The following is an 18,805-nucleotide window of genomic DNA, read 5'->3' as shown; positions in this document are numbered from 1 at the left end:
AAATACCTACTTTCTAACCCTTTGTGGGAAAGTCTGCCAACTTCACAAACATTTGTTTCTGGTCATACTATATGTTGATGACAGGTTGGAATTGGCTAGACTCTATATCATCTTCATTCCAAGATAAGTAGCCTTTACCCACAAAACTACCAGTCACTGTAAAAAGGACAGAAAACATGCAGAATATGTACTACTCATAAAGGTTCAGCACCAAAGATTAATATGGCAATTTTCCCTGTATTTCACTGGCTAAAACCCAATTACATGGCCAGGCCTAAATTTATCATTATGAACTACAGTATTTATACCATGAAAAGTAACCAAATCTGTAGTTCTCCCATACAAATCTGTTCTCCCTCTAATATCTTTTATTCCTGAGCTTATGGCCACCCAGCTAAACACGCCATTTTCAAACCTCCTTTAACAAATAAATATAATCATGTAATTGGGGTTTTCCCAAAGGACCAGTAGAAGAAGTAGGATTGTAACTTAAACTTTACTTCTATTTTTGCTGCTGGGGATGAAACTCAGGGGCACTGAGCTATGCCTGCAGTCCTATTTCTGTTTTCTATTTTAAGAGAATCTCACTAAATTGCCAAGGCTGACTTCAAACATAGGATCCTTCTGCCTCAGTGTCCTGAGTTAGTGGGATTACAGTGTGTGCCACTATGCCTGGTTTCTACTCTATTTCTTAAAAGGAAATTGCTTGCCCTGGACTTTCTCTCTGCCAGCCTGCAGTAGAAGCACATTCCACCATAAAAAAAAAAGCAAAATAAAAAATAAAATGGGAAAAACCTGTATCACGGAAAAACCATCATAGAACCAAGTTGCCTCAAGAATCTAGAACAATCAGATTATTATGACAGGGTAATTTACTGATTATTTCAGAAATTATATTTGGGGCCTCTTTGTTACAGTAATGTAGGCTCTAATGTAGATTCATCAGCATTTTTTGAGTAAAGATGTTCTATATGTAGTTAAGTATATGGCCCTGAAACTAAAGATTCAGGATGAAGAAATGTGTCATCATCGAAGAGGTCAAGAGACTGAATAAACAATAACAAAAATAAAAATTCTAACGAAGAAAAGCCCAATCCCTAGCTTCTTTACTAAATTCGATTATATTTAAAGGCTAAACACTATATTTCACAAATCCTTTTTTAAAGTATTTTTTTTAGTTGTAAATGGACTTTATTTTATTTGTATGTGGTGCTGAGAATCAAACCCAGTACTTGACACATGCTGGGCAGGCAGTCTACCACTGAGCCACAAACACTTTTGAAAAACAGAAAACACATTACAACTCATTCTATGAGGCCATTATTTCATGTTAAAAATACTACCCAATACCAAAAACAAAGACCTCTCTCTCTCTCTCTCTCTCTCTCTCTCTCTCTCACTCTCTCTCTCTCACACACACACGTGTATATATATATATATATATATACATATATATATATATATATGTCTAATGGAAACAGAAACAAAAAATCTAAACAGCAAATTGGTAAACCAAATCTACAAAGATATTTAAAGGATTATACACCATGATCAAGTGGAAATTATCCCAGAATTTCAAGGTTGGTTCAACATATGAAAATCAATCAATCTAATACACCATATAAACAGAACACAAGACAAAAAACAAGGTTATCTCAACAGATGCAGGAAAACAGCAAAACAAAAATCGAACGTATCGCATGATAAAAATACTCTATGTACGAGGAATAGAAGAGAACATCCTCAATTAGAAAACGGGCACCTATGAATAATCCATAGCTAACCTCATGCTAAATACTGAAAGCCTAAAGGGTTTTTTCCCTAAGATCAAGAAAAAGTTAACAAGTGCATCTACTCTCACCATTTCTAGTCAACAGTATAGCAGGGATCCCAGGGAGACTAATCACATGGGGGAAAGAAAAAAACAAAAGGCATCTAAGTAGAAAAGGGGAAGTAAACTACATATGTAGGTACATTACTTTAAATAGAAAATCTAAATAAGAAATACACACAAAAAAATTTTTGAGTTAATACATGAGCTTGAAAAAGTTACAAGATATAATAAAGTCAAGATAATTTTATTTCTATACAGGAACAATAAGGAATTAGAAAATTAAATTAAGAAAGCAACTCCATTTATGACAGCATAAAAAAATTGCTAAGAGCTGTATTTTAAAAATAATTATAGTCAGCACTCCATATCCATGAGGTTTTTCAAAAATTTTTGACTTTTTATTTATTTACGTGGTACTGAGGATCAAACCTAGTGCCCCACATGTGCTAGGAAAACGCTCTACCACTAAGCTACAACCCCAACCCTGTCTATGGATTTTGCATCTGGATATTCAACCAAAAACAAATAAAAAGTGATTGGAGAGAGCTGGAGTTGCAGCTCATTTTTAGAGAACTTGCCTAGCATGTGTAAGGCACTGGGTTCATTTCTCAGAGCTACATATAAATAAATAAAGTAAGGGTCCATTGACAACTAAAAAAAAATATATTTAACAAAAAGTTTGGAGAGGTATGTTAATTCAACACTGCCAGATAACTCACCACACACCTACAACCTCACTAAATCTAAGCCATGTTCCTGGGAACGTCACCTAAGGCAAGAAACTCTTTTCACAGAATCCAGCAGCAAACACACCCTGGGAGTGGAGCCAACAGCTCTTCCCATCCCACTGCACACCACTTGGCCAAGAAGAAAATCTGAGAAATCTTAAAAGGTCAACTGGCAACTTGGTGAGCAACAAAATAAAAAGCAGGAATTGGACAGCCCTCAGACTATACTCCCACACTCAATTCATACCTCATGAAGAAACGAAAAGAAAATCAGTTGTGCAGACAGCAAACATATATTTTCACTGACTATTCTATCCACCATAATTGAAATAACTCCTTAAAAGTTTTTGTTTTCTTTTGAATGTATATGAATTGATTTAAGGACATTTACCCATATACATATTTGTTTCTATCTTCTCATTTATAGCTTTCTTTTTTTTTTTTTTTGGAAGACAGTTAATTTTTCCTGGCTCTATTTTTTGAGGGTAAGGATTTTTGATTAGCATATTTGATTTTTCTGCATTGTCTTTTCCACTACTGTTTCTCCTTTTTTTTTTTTTTTTTTTTTTTGCTAACAGCTAAATTTCACTTTTCTCTCTTTCGCTCTGTCTTTAAATTGTTATTTTTTTCTCCTCACTCCTGATAACCAACACATCCTACATCACCCACTACATTTGCCCCCATTCACCTTTTGAAAGTGCAAACACTTTTCTACCCTGCTATCTCTTCCTCTTTCCTCTTTATCAACTCTATCCTCAACACCTCTTAATGCTAATAGGATTATATAACGACAGACAGCCCTTACCAATTCTATAGCAATAATTAACATGGTGGAAGTCATAAGCAACACCTATTGCTTGATTTTATACCAGACATAACTTATGATTATTTATTGTTTTTACCGATGGAAATTGATAATCATACTATTTCTGTGTATTGTATTAATTAACATGATAGAAGTAATAATAGAAACTAAATACCTAGTCTATTGCTATATATTGTTTGCATAGGTTATTGCTTTATTGGGCTCCAATTTAATCTCTGTGGTATTAGAAACATAAAGGGACACTAAAACTCATGGGTAGAAACCCTGCAGCTTCAGATCCATCCAGATAGATGGGTAGAAACATAAACAATATGAAAAGGTAAGGAAACAAACCATCCCAAACAACACACAATACCTCAAAACAGAATCCATTGCCACCACAGCAGAGGAAACAGAATTTAGAAAGTTCACAGGGAAACTGATCTACGAGGCAAAAGATGACATAAGGAGAGAGAATATATAAAATGAAAGACCACTTCCATAAGGAGGAAGAGATAGAGATTCTTTTTCTAAAGAAGAATTAATCAAAAAGAAGGAATCAATGAACCAAATTAACAACTCAATAGAGGGCTGGGGATATAGGTCAGTTGGTAGAGTGCTTGCCTCACAGGTACAGGGCCCTGGGTTCGATCCCCAGCACAACAAAAAAAGAAAAAAGAAAAAAAAATGGAAATCATCAGCACCAAATTAGACCACTAAAAAGATAGTGTTTCAGAATATGGAAAAAAAACAATAATCTTGAAGGGAAAGTTGACCTTGGAGAAAAGACGTTAAGAAACCATAAACTCAATTTTCAAGAAATATGGAATAACATGAAAAGGCCCAATTTAAGATTTATTGGGATAGATGAAGGCTCTGAAACATAAATTAAAGGAATTCAAATTCTTTTCAATAAAACAATATCAGAAAACTCCCCCAAACCTTCAAAATGAAATGAAAAATCAAATACAGGAGGCATACAGGACTCCGAATATACAAAATTTAAACCAACCCACTCCAAGACACACTGTTATGTTATGGAAATGCCTAACATACAGGAAAAGGGTGGAATTTTAAAGGTACACAGAGAAAAACAACTGGCCACATTTAGAAGTAAAACAATCTGGATCTTAGCTGATGTTTCAACTCAGACCCTTAAAGCTAGGAGGTCTTGGAAAAATATATATATCCCAAGCTCTGAAAGAAAATGGATGCCAAATAAGAATATTATATCTAGCAAAATGAAGATTCAGAAGTTAAGATGCAGTAAAAATCTGCCATGGTAAACAAAAGGTAAAAGAATTTACAACTAGGAGCTGGGTTTGGGGCTCAGTGGTAGAATGCTGCCTAGCATGTATGAAGCACTGGGTTTGATTCTCAGTGCCACAAATAAATAAATAAATAAATAAGGGTCCATTGATAACTAAAAAAAGATTTTTTTTAATCTTTATTTTATTTTATGTGGTGCTGAGGATTGAACCCAGTGCCTCATGCATGCTAGGCTAACGCTCTAACTCAGAGCCACAACCCCAGCCCCTAAAAAATTTTTAAAGGGGTTCAAAGCCATCCTCAGCCCAAAGCGAGGCACTAAGCAACTCAGTGAGACCTTGTCTCTAAAAAAAAATACAAAATAGGGCTGGGGTGTGACTCAATGGTTGAGAGCTCCTGAGTTCAATCACCTGTACTCCCCCACCAAAAAAAAAAAAGGGCAAAAAACTGAACAGAACCTTCTTCAAAAGAGAAAATAAAAATGGTCAACAAATATATGAAAAAATGCTCAATGTCGGTAGCAATTAAGAGAAATGCGAGGGCTGGGGATGTGGCTCAAGTGGTAGCGCGCTCGCCTGGCATGCATGCGGCCCGGGTTCGGTTCTCAGCTCCACGTACAAACAAATATGTTGTGTCCGCTGATAACTAAAAAATAAATATTAAAAAATTCTCTCTCTCTCTCTCTCTCTCTTTAAAAAAAAAAAAAAAAAAACTTTAAAAAAAAAAGAGAAATGCGAATTAAAACTACATTGAGATTTCATCTCACTCCAGTCAGAATGGCAATTATCAAGAGTACAAGTAACAATAAAGGTTGGGGAGATTGTGGGAAAAAGAGTACATTCATACTTTGTTGGTGGCACTGCAAATTGGTATAATCATTCTGGAAAGCAGTATGAAGATCCCTCAAAAAATTAATAATGGAACACCATTTGATCTAGTTATCCCACTCCTCAACATATATCCGAGGGATTTTAAATCAGCATACTACATGGCTGATACTACATATTTATGGCTCACTGGTAGAGCACTTCCCTAGCATGTTGAAGCACTGGGTTAGATTCTCAGCACCACATATAAATAAATAAAATAAAGGCTTATCAAGAACTAAAATAAATAAATAAATCAGCATACTACACTGATGTAGCCACATTAATGTTTATAGCAGCATAATTCATAGTAGCTAAGCTATGGAGCCAAGCTAGGTGCTCCTGTACAGATGAATGGATTAATAAAATGTGGTATATATACACAATGGAATATTAATAAGCCATAAAGAAGAATGAAATTTACCAATAAATGGATCAAACTACAGACTATCATGCTATGTGAAATAAGCCTGTCCCCCCAAAAAAGGCTGAATGTTCTCTCTGACATGTGGAATCTGAATCACAATGAAGCACAGGGAAGAAGAGAAGTGCAATAGAAGACAAAGAGGAATGAAGGGAAGGGAGAGGGTACAGGAATAGGAAAGACAGTAGAATGACTCTAACATAGTTTTCCCATATACATATGTGAAATACCCAAACGAATCCCACCATCATACACACCCACAAGAATGGGGTCCTAATTAGAATAGATACATTCCATGCTTGTATAATTTTGTCAAAATGAATTCTACTATCATGAAAAACTAAAAACAGCCAATAAAAAATATATTTGGAAAAAAAAAAAAGATCTCTACTGAACATGCACAGACCTTTATTTTCTTGTAGTTAGTTACTCCATAAACAATATTTTGTAACAACTTACAGTCTATAAAGTATTATAAGTAATCCACAGATGATTTGAAGTTTACTGAAGGATATGTATAGGTATAGGCAAATATTCAAATATTCCATTTTATTTAAGAAACTTGAGCACCCTTAAATTTTGGTATCAGCTAAAGGTCCTAAAACCACTCTTATATAGACTGAGAGATAATAAATGTATAAGACCAATCTGAAAACTACAAAGTATTTTTTTAAAGGAACTAAAGAAGACTTAATTAAACTGAACAACAAACAGCCTATGTTCAGAGATCACAAAAATTACTATTGTTAGAATGGCAGTATGCCATAAAGTGATCAACAGATTCAACTAAATCTCTATAAATCCAAAGTGACATTTTTACAGAAATTGGCAAGCTGATCCTCAAATTCATGTGAAAATGTAAAGTGCATAATAGAAAAAATAATTTACAAAATATAAACAAGTTAAAACTAACTACAAAGCTATGGTAAACAACAGCATATTTTAGCAAAAATATGGACATAAAAGTCAATGGCACAGAACTGAGATCTCAGAAACAAACCATCACATTTTTGGACAACTGTTTTCCCAAAAGGATGTCAAAGCAATTTAATGGAAGAAAACAGTCTTTTAAACAAATGGGCTGGCACAAGTAGATAGCCACATTCAAAATAAAGTTGAACACCTACCTCAAAAAAGACACAAAAATTGAGACCAGAGGAGGAAGACGCCCGGCGCCAGTCAACCCAGACCAGAGGAGGAAGACGCCCAGTTCCAAGCCAGACTGGAAGAGGAACTCCGGCCGCACCCCATGTGCTAGTCTGGAGGAAGCCCATCAACCCTTAAAACCTATCAAAGGGGGTGTGGCTACCAGCACGGTTCTGCGGCTGATCCAGGTACCCGGTTTCCAACTCCCCCACCCTTAGCTGCAATAACTCAAAATATTTCTCACAAGCTTTTAGGGGTTGTAGCTATCAACGCAAAACAACAACTGTACAAGCACCTGGTTTCTACCTCAGAGACTAGAGTAGGGAAGATACAGGTCATTTCCTTTCACACTGGCTATACCCACCACCCTGAATACAGAGGCTCAAGCTAGGAATAGACAACGCCACCTACTGGAAGCACGGAAAACAGTGTTCTTAGAGACTTTTTTTTTCTCTCTTTCTCTCTTCCACAACTTCAACATGTGAAACCAAGAACTCTGCATGAGGGCTAGGGATGTGGCTCAAGCGGTAGCGCGCTCGCCTGGCATGCGTGCGGCCCGGGTTCAATCTTCAGCACCACATACAAAACAAATATGTTGTGTCCGCCGATAATTAAAAATAAATAAATAAATATTTTAAAAAATTCTCTCTCTCTCTCCCCCTCTCGCACTCTCTCTTTAAAAAAAAAAAAAAGAACTCTGTATGAACAACCGAATTACCAAGTAATATAATATAGAGGAATTGCATATACCCCACCTTCCCCCCATTTTTTTTCTTTATTTCTATCTTACTTTCCTTTTCCTTCTCTTATTTCTCTTTTCTTCCTTGTTATTTTATCCTTTTTTTTCATTCGTATTCTCTCTATCCCACTTTCAATCTCCTAACTTTTGCTATCTATACATAGGGTAACTATCTAAATACAGATAGAAGGTTAAGTCTATACATTCTTCCATAAATTACCAGTCTATTGGTTAGAGTTCTCCAAAGATGATAAGTTAGTTTAACCTCATACCCTCACTCCTTTCCCTCTAAGTATAACACCTTCGTCTGAAATTAAGTTTTCTATATGCCACTAGATATGGTACGCCTTTTATGAAACTAATGAATATATTCTTAAGTAATAATTAAAACCAAAATCTATAGTCTTAGAATCTAACTATAAATGTATTAATAATGAAAACTTGTGCTTAGATAATGTACTGTTAATATTGGGAACTGTTAACATTTTCTTTCTCCGAAAAAGAGGGATTTTGGAGTTATACAAAAACAATACAAATATATAAGGGGAAAAACATTAACACAACAGTTTCACAAAGCTAGAAAGAATCATAAGCAGTATGAAAAGACAAGGAAAGAAAGGACCACAAATAATACAGGTCAATTCAACATTAGAGGAGGTAATATCTGCAGCTGATGCAATGTCAGACAAAGAGTTCAGGATATACATGCTTCAGATGATCTGGAGTCTCAAGGAAGACATTATACAGCAAATTCAGACAATGAAAAATCACTTCGACAATGAATTACATGAACATATCCAAGAAGCAAAAGATCAACTCTATAGGGAGATAGAGGATATAAAAAACAAACAAACAGAAATCCTGGAAATGCAGGAAACAATAAACCAAATTAAAAACTCAAATGAGAGTATTACCAGCAGAGTAGAACACTTAGAAGATAGAACTTCAGACAACAAAGACAAAGTTTTTCAACTTGAAAAGAACATAGACAGTTCAGCAAGAATGTTAAGAAATCATGAGCAGAACATCCAAGAATTATGGGATAGCATTAAGAAACCAAACTTAAGAGTTATTGGGATACAAGAGGGACTAGAGTTCCAAACCAAGGGAAATCCAAATACTAGAAGCCTACAGGACACCAAATGTACAAAATCATAAGAGATCCACACCAAGACACATAATAATGAAGATGCCCAACATACAGAATAAGGAGAGAATCTTAAAAGCCACAAGAGCGAGGAAGCAGAATACATTTAGGGGTAAACCAATCAGGATAACTGCTGATCTTTCAACAGAGACTCTGAAAGCTAGAACATCCTGGAACAACATATTTCAAACGCTGAAAGAAAAAGGGTTCCAACCAAAAATCATGTATCCAGCGAAATTAAGGTTCAGGATTGAAGATGAAATAAAAATCTTCCACGTTTAATAAAAGAATCTGCAGCTAGAAAACCAGCTCATCAAAACATCCTTGTCAAAACATTACAGGAAGAGGAAATGAAAAATAACAATGAAAACCAACAGTGGGAGGTAGTACAGTAAAGAAAAAACTAAGCATAGAGGAAAAACAAATCATGTTAAGTAACATACATAACCAAATATGGCTGGAAATACAAACCATATCTCGATAGTAACGCTAAATGTTAATGGCTTAAATGCACCAATCAAAAGACATAGGCTAGTAGAATGGATTAAAAAAAAATCCAACAATATACTGCCTACAGCAGACTCATCTGATAGAAAAAGACATACACAGATTGAAGGTGAAAGGTTGGGAAAAATCATATCACTCATATGGACCCCGGAAGCAAGCAGGGGTGTCCATACTTGTAACAAATAAAATAGACTTCAAGCCAAAGTTAATCAAAAGGGATAAACAAGGACACTACATACTGCTCAAGGGAACCATACGCCAACAAGACTTGACGGTCATTAATATTTATGCCCCAAACTATGGTGCAGCTACGTTCATCAAACAAACTCTTCTCAAGTTCAAGAGTCTAATAGACCACAACACAATAATCATGGGAGACTTCAACACACCTCTCTCACCACTGGACAGATCTTCCAAACAAAAGTTGAATAAAGAAACCATAGAGCTCAATAATACAATTAATAATTTAGACTTAATTGATATATACAGAATATACCACCCAACATCAAGCAAATACACTTTCTTCTCAGCAGCACATGGATCCTTCTCAAAAATAGACCATATATTATGTCACAGGGCAAATCTTAGCAATTACAAAGGAGTTGAGATACTACCATGCATTTTATCTGATCATAATGGAATGAAATTGGAAATCAAAATGAGAAAGGAAAAATCCTACATCACATGAAGATTACTGAATGAACAAAGGATTATAGAAGACATCAAGGAGGAAATTAAAAATTTCTTACATGTAAATGAAAACTCAGACACAACATATCGAAATCTCTGGGACACTAAGAAAGCAGTACTAAGAGGAAAATTCATTTCATGGAGTTCATTCCTTAAAAGAAGAAAAAGCCAACAAATAAATGACCTCACACTGCACTTCGAAGCCTTAGAAAAAGAAGAACAAATCAGCAGCAAATACAGTAGAAGGCAAGAAATAATTAAAATTAGAGCTGATATCAATGAAATCGAAACAAAAGAAACAATCGAAAAAATTGACAAAACTAAAAGTTGGTTCTTTGAAAAAATAAATAAGATTGATAGACCACTAGCCATGCTAACGAAGACAAGAAGAGAGAGAACCCAAATTACTAGCTTATGGGATGAAAAAGGCAACATCACAACAGACAATTCAGAAATACAGAGGATAATTAGAAATTATTTTGAAACCCTATACTCTAATAAAATAAAAGATAGTGAAGGCATTGATAAATTCCTTAAGACATATGAACTACCCAGATTGAGTCAGGAAGATATAAACAACCTAAACAGACCAATATCAAGTGAGGAAATAGAAGAAGCCATCAAAAGACTACCAACCAAGAAAAGCCCAGAACCGGATGGATATACAGCAGAGTTTTACAAGAACTTTAAAGAAGAACTAATACCAATACTCCACAATCTATTTCAGGAGACAGAAAAAGAGGGAGAACCTCCAAATTCATTCTATGAGGCCAATATCACCCTGATTCCCAAACCGGATAAAGACACCTCAAAGTAAGAAAACTACAGACCAATATCCCTAATGAATTTAGATGTAAAAATCCTCAATAAAATTCTGGCAAATTGGGTACAAAAACATATCAAAAAGATCGTGCACCATGATCAAGTAGGATTCATCCCTGGGAAGCAAGGCTGGTTCAATATACGGAAATCAATAAACGTTATTCACCACATCAATAGACTTAAAGTTAAGAACCATATGATCATCTCGATAGACGCAGAAAAGCATTCGACAAACTACAGCATCCCTTTATGTTCAAAACATTAGAAAAACTAGGGATAACAGGAACTTACTTCAACATTGTAAAAGCTATATATGCTAAGCCTCAGGCTAGCATCATTCTAAATGGAGAAAAACTGAAGTCATCATTCTAAATGGAGAAAAACTGGAACAAGACAGGGATGCCCTCTCTCACCACTTCTATTCAATATAGTTCTCAAAATACTAGCCAGAGCAATTAGACAGACAAAAGAAATCAAAGGCATTAAGATAGGAAAAGAAGAACTTAAATTATCACTATTTGCGGATGATATGATCCTATACCTAGAAGACACAAAAGGGTCTACAAAGAAACTACTAGAGCTAATAAATGAATTCAGCAAAGTGACAGGATATAAAATCAACATGCATAAATCAAAGGCATTCCTGTATATCAGCAACAAATCTTCTGAACTGGAAATGAGGAAAACCACACCATTCACAATATCCTCAAAAAAAATAAAATACTTGGGAATCAACCTAACAAAAGAGGTGAAAGATTTATACAATGAAAACTACAGAACCCTAAAGAGAGAAATAGGAGAAGATCTTAGAAGATGGAAAAATATACCCTGTTCATGGATAGGTAGAAGTAACATCATTAAAATGGCGATATTACCAAAAGTTCTTTATAGGTTCAATGCAATGCCAATCAAAATCCCAACGGCATTTTTTGTAGAAATAGATAAAGCAATCTTGAAATTCATATGGAAAAATAAAAGACCCAGAATAGCAAAAGCAATTCTAAGCAGGAAGTGTGAATCAGGAGGTGTAGCGATACCAGATTTCAAACTGTACTACAGAGCAATAGTAACAAAAACAGCATGGTACTGGTACCAAAACAGGTGGGTGGACCAATGGTACAGAATAGAGGACACAGAAACCAATCCACAAAATTAAAACTATCTTATATTCGATAAAGGAGCTAAAAGCATGCAATGGAGGAAGGATAGCATCTTCAACAAATGGTGCTGGGAAAACTGGAAATCCATATGCAACAAAATGAAACTGAATCCCCTTCTCTCGCCATGCACAAAAGTTAACTCAAAATGGATCAAGGAGCTTGATATCAAATCAGAGACTATGTGTCTGATAGAAGGAAAAGTTGGCTCCAATCTACATATTGTGGGGTCGGGCTCCAAATTCCTTAATAGGACACCCATAGCACAAGAGTTAATAACAAGAATCAACAAATGGGACTTACTTAAACTAAAAAATTTTTCTCAGCAAGAGAAACAATAAGAGAGGTAAATAGGGAGCCTACATCATGGGAACAAATTTTTACTCCTCACACATCAGATAGAGCCCTAATAACCAGAGTAAACAAAGCACTGAAAAAATTATACAATAAGTTAACAAATAACCCAATCAACAAATGGGCCAAGGACCTGAACAGACATTTCTCAGAGGAGGACATACAATCTATCAACAAGTACATGAAAAAATGCTCACCATCTATAGCAGTCAGAGAAATGCAAATCAAAACCACCCTAAAATACCATCTCACTCCAGTAAGATTGGCAGCCATTATGAAGTCAAACAACAACAAGTGCTGGCGAGGATGTGGGGAAAAGGGTACTCTTGTACACTGCTGGTGGGACTGCAAATTGGTGCGACCAATTTGGAAGGCAGTATGGAGATTCCTGGGAAAGCTGGGAATGGAACCACCATTTGACCCAGATATTGCCCTTCTCGGACTATTCCCTGAAGACCTTAAAAGAATGTGCTACAGGGATACTGCTACATCGATGCTCATAGCAGCACAATTCACAATAGCTACACTGTGGAACCAACCCAGATGCCCTTCAATAGATGACTGGATAAAAAAAGTGTGGCCTTTATACACAATGGAGTATTACGCAGCACTAAAAAATGACAAAATCATGGAATTTGCAGGGAAATGGATGGCATTAGAGCAGATTATGCTAAATGAAGCTAGCCAATCCCTTAAAAACAAATGCCAAATGTCTTCTTTGATATAATGAGAGCAACTAAGAACAGAGCAGGGAAGAAGAGCAGGAGGAAAAGATTAACATTAAACAGAGACATGAGCTGGGAGGGAAAGGGAGAGAAAAGGGAAATTGGATGGAAATGGAAGGAGACGCTCATTGTTATACCAAATTACATATAAGAGGTTGTGAGGGGAATGGGTAAAAAAAAAAAAAGGAGAGAAATGAATTACAGTAGATAGGGTAGAGAGAGAAGATGGGAGGGGCGGGGAGGCGGGATAGTAGAGGATAGGAAAGGTAGCAGAATACAACAGTTACTAATATGGCATTATGTAAAAATGTGGATATGTAACCGATGTGATTCTGCAATCTGTATTTGGGGTAAAAATGGGAGTTCATAACCCACTTGAATCTAATGTATGAAATATGATATGTCAAGAGCTTTGTAATGTTTTGAATAACCAATAAAAAAAAAAAAAAAGAATGTGACCTGGAAAAATAATAAAATAAACCTTGTATTCTGAACTAACAACAACAACAAAAAATTACCTCAAATGGGATCATAGATCTAAATTTAAGAGCTTGACCTACAAAAGTCTTAGAACAAGATTTAAGGTTAAATTGTTCACCCTAGGAGCTGGGAATTTAGATAAGTGGTAGTATGCATGATGTTATGGGTTCAATTCCCAGCACTACAAAAAGGAAAAAAATAAAACTTTTACCTTGTGCTAGGCAAGGGTTTCTTTGATACGAAACCAAAGAACAAACATTGAAAGAAAAAAATAGATAATGAGACTTCATCAAAATTAAAAACTTGAGGCTGGGGTTGTGGCTCAACAGTAGAGCAGATGTGAGGCCCTGGATTGGTCCTCAGTACCACATAAAAATAAATAAATAAATAAATAAAATGGTATTGTGTCCCACTACAACTAAAAAATAAATGGATGGAGTTAGAAAAGATAATGCTAAGTGAAGTTAGCCATTCCCAAAAAAACCAAATGCTGAATGTTTTCTTTGATAAAAGGAGACTGATTCATAGTGGGATAGGGAGCAAGAACATGAGAGGAATAGACAAACTCTAGATAGGGCAGAGAGTTTGGAGGGGAAGGGACAGGGGATAGGGTTATTAATGATGGTAGACTGTGATGATCATTATCCAAATTACCCATATGAAGACACGAATTGGTGTGAATATACCGTGTATACAACCAGAGATATGAAAAATTGTGCTCTATATGTATAATAAGAATTGTAATGCATTCCACTGTCATACATAAATAATTTTTTTTAATTAAAAACTTTTGGGCTGGGGACATAGCTCAGTTGGTAGAGTACCTGACTCATGTGCACAAGGCCATGGGTTCAATCCCCAGCACCACAAAAAAAATAAAATAAAAACTTTCGTGATTTCAAATGTCACATTCAAGAAAACAAAGAGGAAACAAATGGGATAAAGTATTTGCAAATCATATATCTAGGAAGGTTCTAAAATACAGAAAACACAAAGAGCTCTCAGACAAGGATGGTCTAGGTTGTGGCTCAGTGGTAGTAGAGTGCTTGCCTGGCATGTGTGAAGTACTGGGTTCAATCCTCAGCACCACATAAAAAAAAATAAAATAAAATAAAGGTCCATCTACAATTTAAAAATACATTTTTTAAAAAATTGACAAGATATACAAAGGCCAACAAGCATATGAAAAGAACGCTCAATATCACTAGTCTCTAGGAAAGTACAAACCAAAATGACACTTCACACTAATTATGATGGTTATTATAAAAACAAAAGACAAAAATTGAGATGTCTTGGTAGCCAGGCAAAAGTGGTGGCACACACCTATAATCCCAGAAACCTGGGAGGCAGACAAGAGAATCACAACTTCAGCCTCAGCAACTTAGCAAGACCCTCTCTCAAAATAAAAAATGAAAAAGACTAGGGATGTGGCTTAGCAGCAAAGCTCCCCTGAGTTCAATTCCCAGTACCAAAAAGAAGATGCATTGTTAAAAAATAATATAGAAAAGGAACCCTCACACATTTCTGGTAGACATGTAAAATGGTGAATTTGTAATGAAAAATACTGGCTATTCCTCTCAAAAGTTCAAGATGGTATTACCATGATGAAGCACTTCTAATTTGGGTTCCTCAAAAGAAATGAAATCACACATATACCCACAAATCTGTAGCAAATGTTTGAACATCGTCTCTATTCACAGTAACCAAAAGACGGAAGCAAATAAAATACCATAAACTTTTAAATAAATAAATAAAATATGGGGCTGGGGATGTGGCTCAAGCGGTAGCGCGCTCGCCTGGCATGCGTGCGGCCCGGGTTCGATTCTCAGCACCACATACAAACAAAGATGTTGTGCCTGCCAATAACTTAAAAATATTTTGAAAAATAAATAAATAAATAAATAAATAAAATATGGTGTATCCACATATGAAATATTAATCAGGTATAAAAAAGGAACAAAGTACCACTACACGCCACAAGATGAAAGAACCTTAAAAACATTACGTGAACTGAACTGCGCATGTCCAGTTAGCCCAGTAGACAATTAGACCAATAGTAGAGAACTTATCTATCTTGTGTGAGGCCCTGGGTTCAATTCCCAGTACTGACAAAAAACTGGAGCATGTCTATAACCCCAGCAATTTGGGAGGCTAAGGCAGGAGGATTCCAAGTTCAAAGCAAGTCTCAGCAAATCAATGAGTCCCTCAGCAACTCAGCAAGATCCTGTCTCACAATAAATCATAAAAAGGGCTAGGGACATATTGTAGTTCAGTGGTAAAGAATCCTTGGTTCAATTTCCAGTACCAAAAAAAAAAAAAAAAAAAAACCCATACAAAAAGACTCTATTATATGATTCCACTGATATGAAATATCTAGAAAAAGCAGATCCATCTAAAGCAGATTAGTCACTCTCAGCGTAAGGGGTAAAGGGTACTGGGTGCTTAATGGATATACAGTTTCATTTTAATGATAAAACTGATCTGAAACTAAGCAGTAGAGGTGACTACACAACACTGAACATGCTAAATGCCATTAATGTAAATGTAAAGTAAAAGAAAGCAAACACAAAGGGCTACATATTGTATTATCCTATTAATTTTTTTAAAAAATCCAGAATAGAAAATTCACAGAGTCATAAAGTACATTCATGGTTTTTAGGTGCTCAAGGGAGAGTAACTGCTAATAAACATGCATTTTCCTTTGGAATGATAGAAATGTTTTGGATAGGAAAATGATGATGGCTCACAACTGGTGAATATACGAAAGTCCACTGAAAGTAAATTAATGGTATAGAAATATACCTCAATTCAAAAACACTGACCAAGAATCGTAATCAAAATAGTGGAGGGTCTTATACAATCATCTCAATTCTCACATTTCACAAGGAACTGAGACCCAGGATGGCAAAATAAATTATACATGATCCTAAAGATTGTGAGGTTGAGCTATAATTAGTATACAAGATATTTCTATCTCAGTTCTCAGAATAGTAAAAAAATGAAAATTAGAAAACCTTTACTAGGAGCTGAGGCTGTGGCTCAATGGTAGACCACCTGCATGGTAGACCACCTATGAGGCACTAGGTTCAATCCTCAGTATCACATAAAGAATAAATAAATAAAGGTATTGTGGCCACCTACAATTTTTAAAATGCTTTTTAAAAAAGAAAAAGAAAACCTTTACTAGCTGGATGCAGTAGCACGCCCCTGTAATTCCAGTGGCTCAGGAGGCTGAGTCAGAAGGATTTAGAGTTCAAAGCCAGACTGGGTAAAAGCAAAGTGCTAAGCAATTCAATGAGACCCTGTCTCTAAATAAAATACAAAATAGGGCTGGAGATGTGGCTCAGTGGTCAAGTGCCCCTGAGTTTAATCCCTGGTAGCCACACACACACACAAAAAAAAAAAAATTTAATATTTATTCACAGGGATTACATCCTTTATAGTCCTCTTAAACATGTTGAAACCAAAGTCCTTAATCCCAGTTCTCTTTTAAAGCTCCAAAACCTTGATTCATTTATAAATCATTTTGCTAACATCAAAATAGCCACTTCAATGGCATTTGAACAAGCACTTTTAATAGTTAAAAATGTATTCATTTATTATTCAGATTTTTTTTTTTTTTGGTACTGGGGATTGAACCCAGGGATGCTTAACCACTGAGCCACATCCTCAGCCCCCCTATTATTTTATTTTTAAATATTTTTTATAGTAGATGTTCACAATACCTTTATTTTATTATTTTTTTAATGTGGTGCTGATAAATGAACCCAGTGCTTCACAAGTGCCAGGCAAGCACTCTACAAACTGAGCTATAACCCCAGCCCAGCCCTTTTTATTTTTTATTTTGAGACAGGGTCTTGCTAAGTTTCAGAGGCTGGCCTCAAGCATGAGATTCTCCTGCCTCAGCTCACCTAGAATTATAGGCTTTAGTCACCTAACCCATCTCAGTTTAACATATTTAACTGAATATTTAATATTTTAATTTTAACTAAACAATCACTCTTTTAGAAAATCACACAGTATCAAATTTTGGAAATGCTAAGTCAATTCTGTAGTTCTTCAAACCTGTGAAAAAGTAATTGGAATACATTTTATATTGGGTTTCAAAAGTTAGACATTCCTAACATTTAGAGTTAGAATCCTAGAGTTGGAAACCTATGGGACTGTAGTTGTGGCTCAGCAGTAGAGCACTAGCCTAGCATGTGCAAGGCCCCGGGTTTAATCCTCAGCACCACATAAAAATAAATAAATAAATAAATAAATACAATAAAGGTATTAAAAAAAAGAGCGAGAGAGAGAGTTGGAAGCCTATGTACCCTCCCCTTGACTAGGCAGAGCTGTGACTGCTTCAACCAATAGAATACACAGGTAAAATAACCCTTTTAGAGTCCTGATCACTGAGCTGATTACAAAGATTATTGTTTTATGTCACTTAATCTAGAAGACGTATTATACTGCAAAGGTAGCTAGAAATGCACTTATAATATCTACAATTAAAAAAGGAAATTCTTGTTCCCATTAGCTCCTATTTTCATAGCACCCTACAAGCATATACTTTCCAAAAAAGGGAAAAGATATGAAAATGTGTATATATATAAACATAGCAATTATTTTTTAAATGCTGGGGAAGCCAGGTGCAGTTGCTATGATCCCAGCATCTCAAGCCTGAAGCAGGAGGATGACAAGTTCAAAGCCAACCTCAGAAACTTAATAAGACCCTGTACCAAAAATTAAAAATAAAAAAGGACTGGAGATGTAACTCAGTGGTAAGATGCTCCTATGTTCAATCCCCACAGCAAAAAAAAAAAAAAAAAAGTGCTGGGGATTAAATCCAGGAATGCTTTTCCATTGTGCTACACCCCTATCCCTTTTTGCTTGAGACAGGATCTTGCTAAATTGCCAAGACTAGCCTTGAACTTGCAATCCTCCTGTCTCAGCCTCCAAGTAGTCAGGATTACAGGTGTGCCAACACCCTGCAGGAAAATTATTTTTTAATCACCTACAATTACAGCCTAATAGTCTGGTATGTTACTTGGGCTTCTCTTTGATAGGGTCCATCCTAAAGCTCATTTGGATTGCCTGAGTTGTCCTCACTAATAACATATGTGGCTG

The 18,805-nt window shown here is 35.7% G+C and overlaps 1 protein-coding gene across 1 annotated transcript in view; it reads right to left on the bottom strand.

Moving 5' to 3' along the window:
• Nucleotides 1-18,805, bottom strand: part of Rsf1 (remodeling and spacing factor 1) — a 168,785-nt gene that overhangs the window by 106,546 nt on the left and 43,434 nt on the right. The gene's annotated exons all lie outside the window — the stretch shown is intronic.

The sequence above is a fragment of the Callospermophilus lateralis genome, chromosome 2, assembly GCF_048772815.1.
Source record: "Callospermophilus lateralis isolate mCalLat2 chromosome 2, mCalLat2.hap1, whole genome shotgun sequence".
Lineage (NCBI taxonomy): Eukaryota > Metazoa > Chordata > Mammalia > Rodentia > Sciuridae > Callospermophilus > Callospermophilus lateralis.
This window is presented reverse-complemented; position numbering and strand designations above follow the sequence as displayed.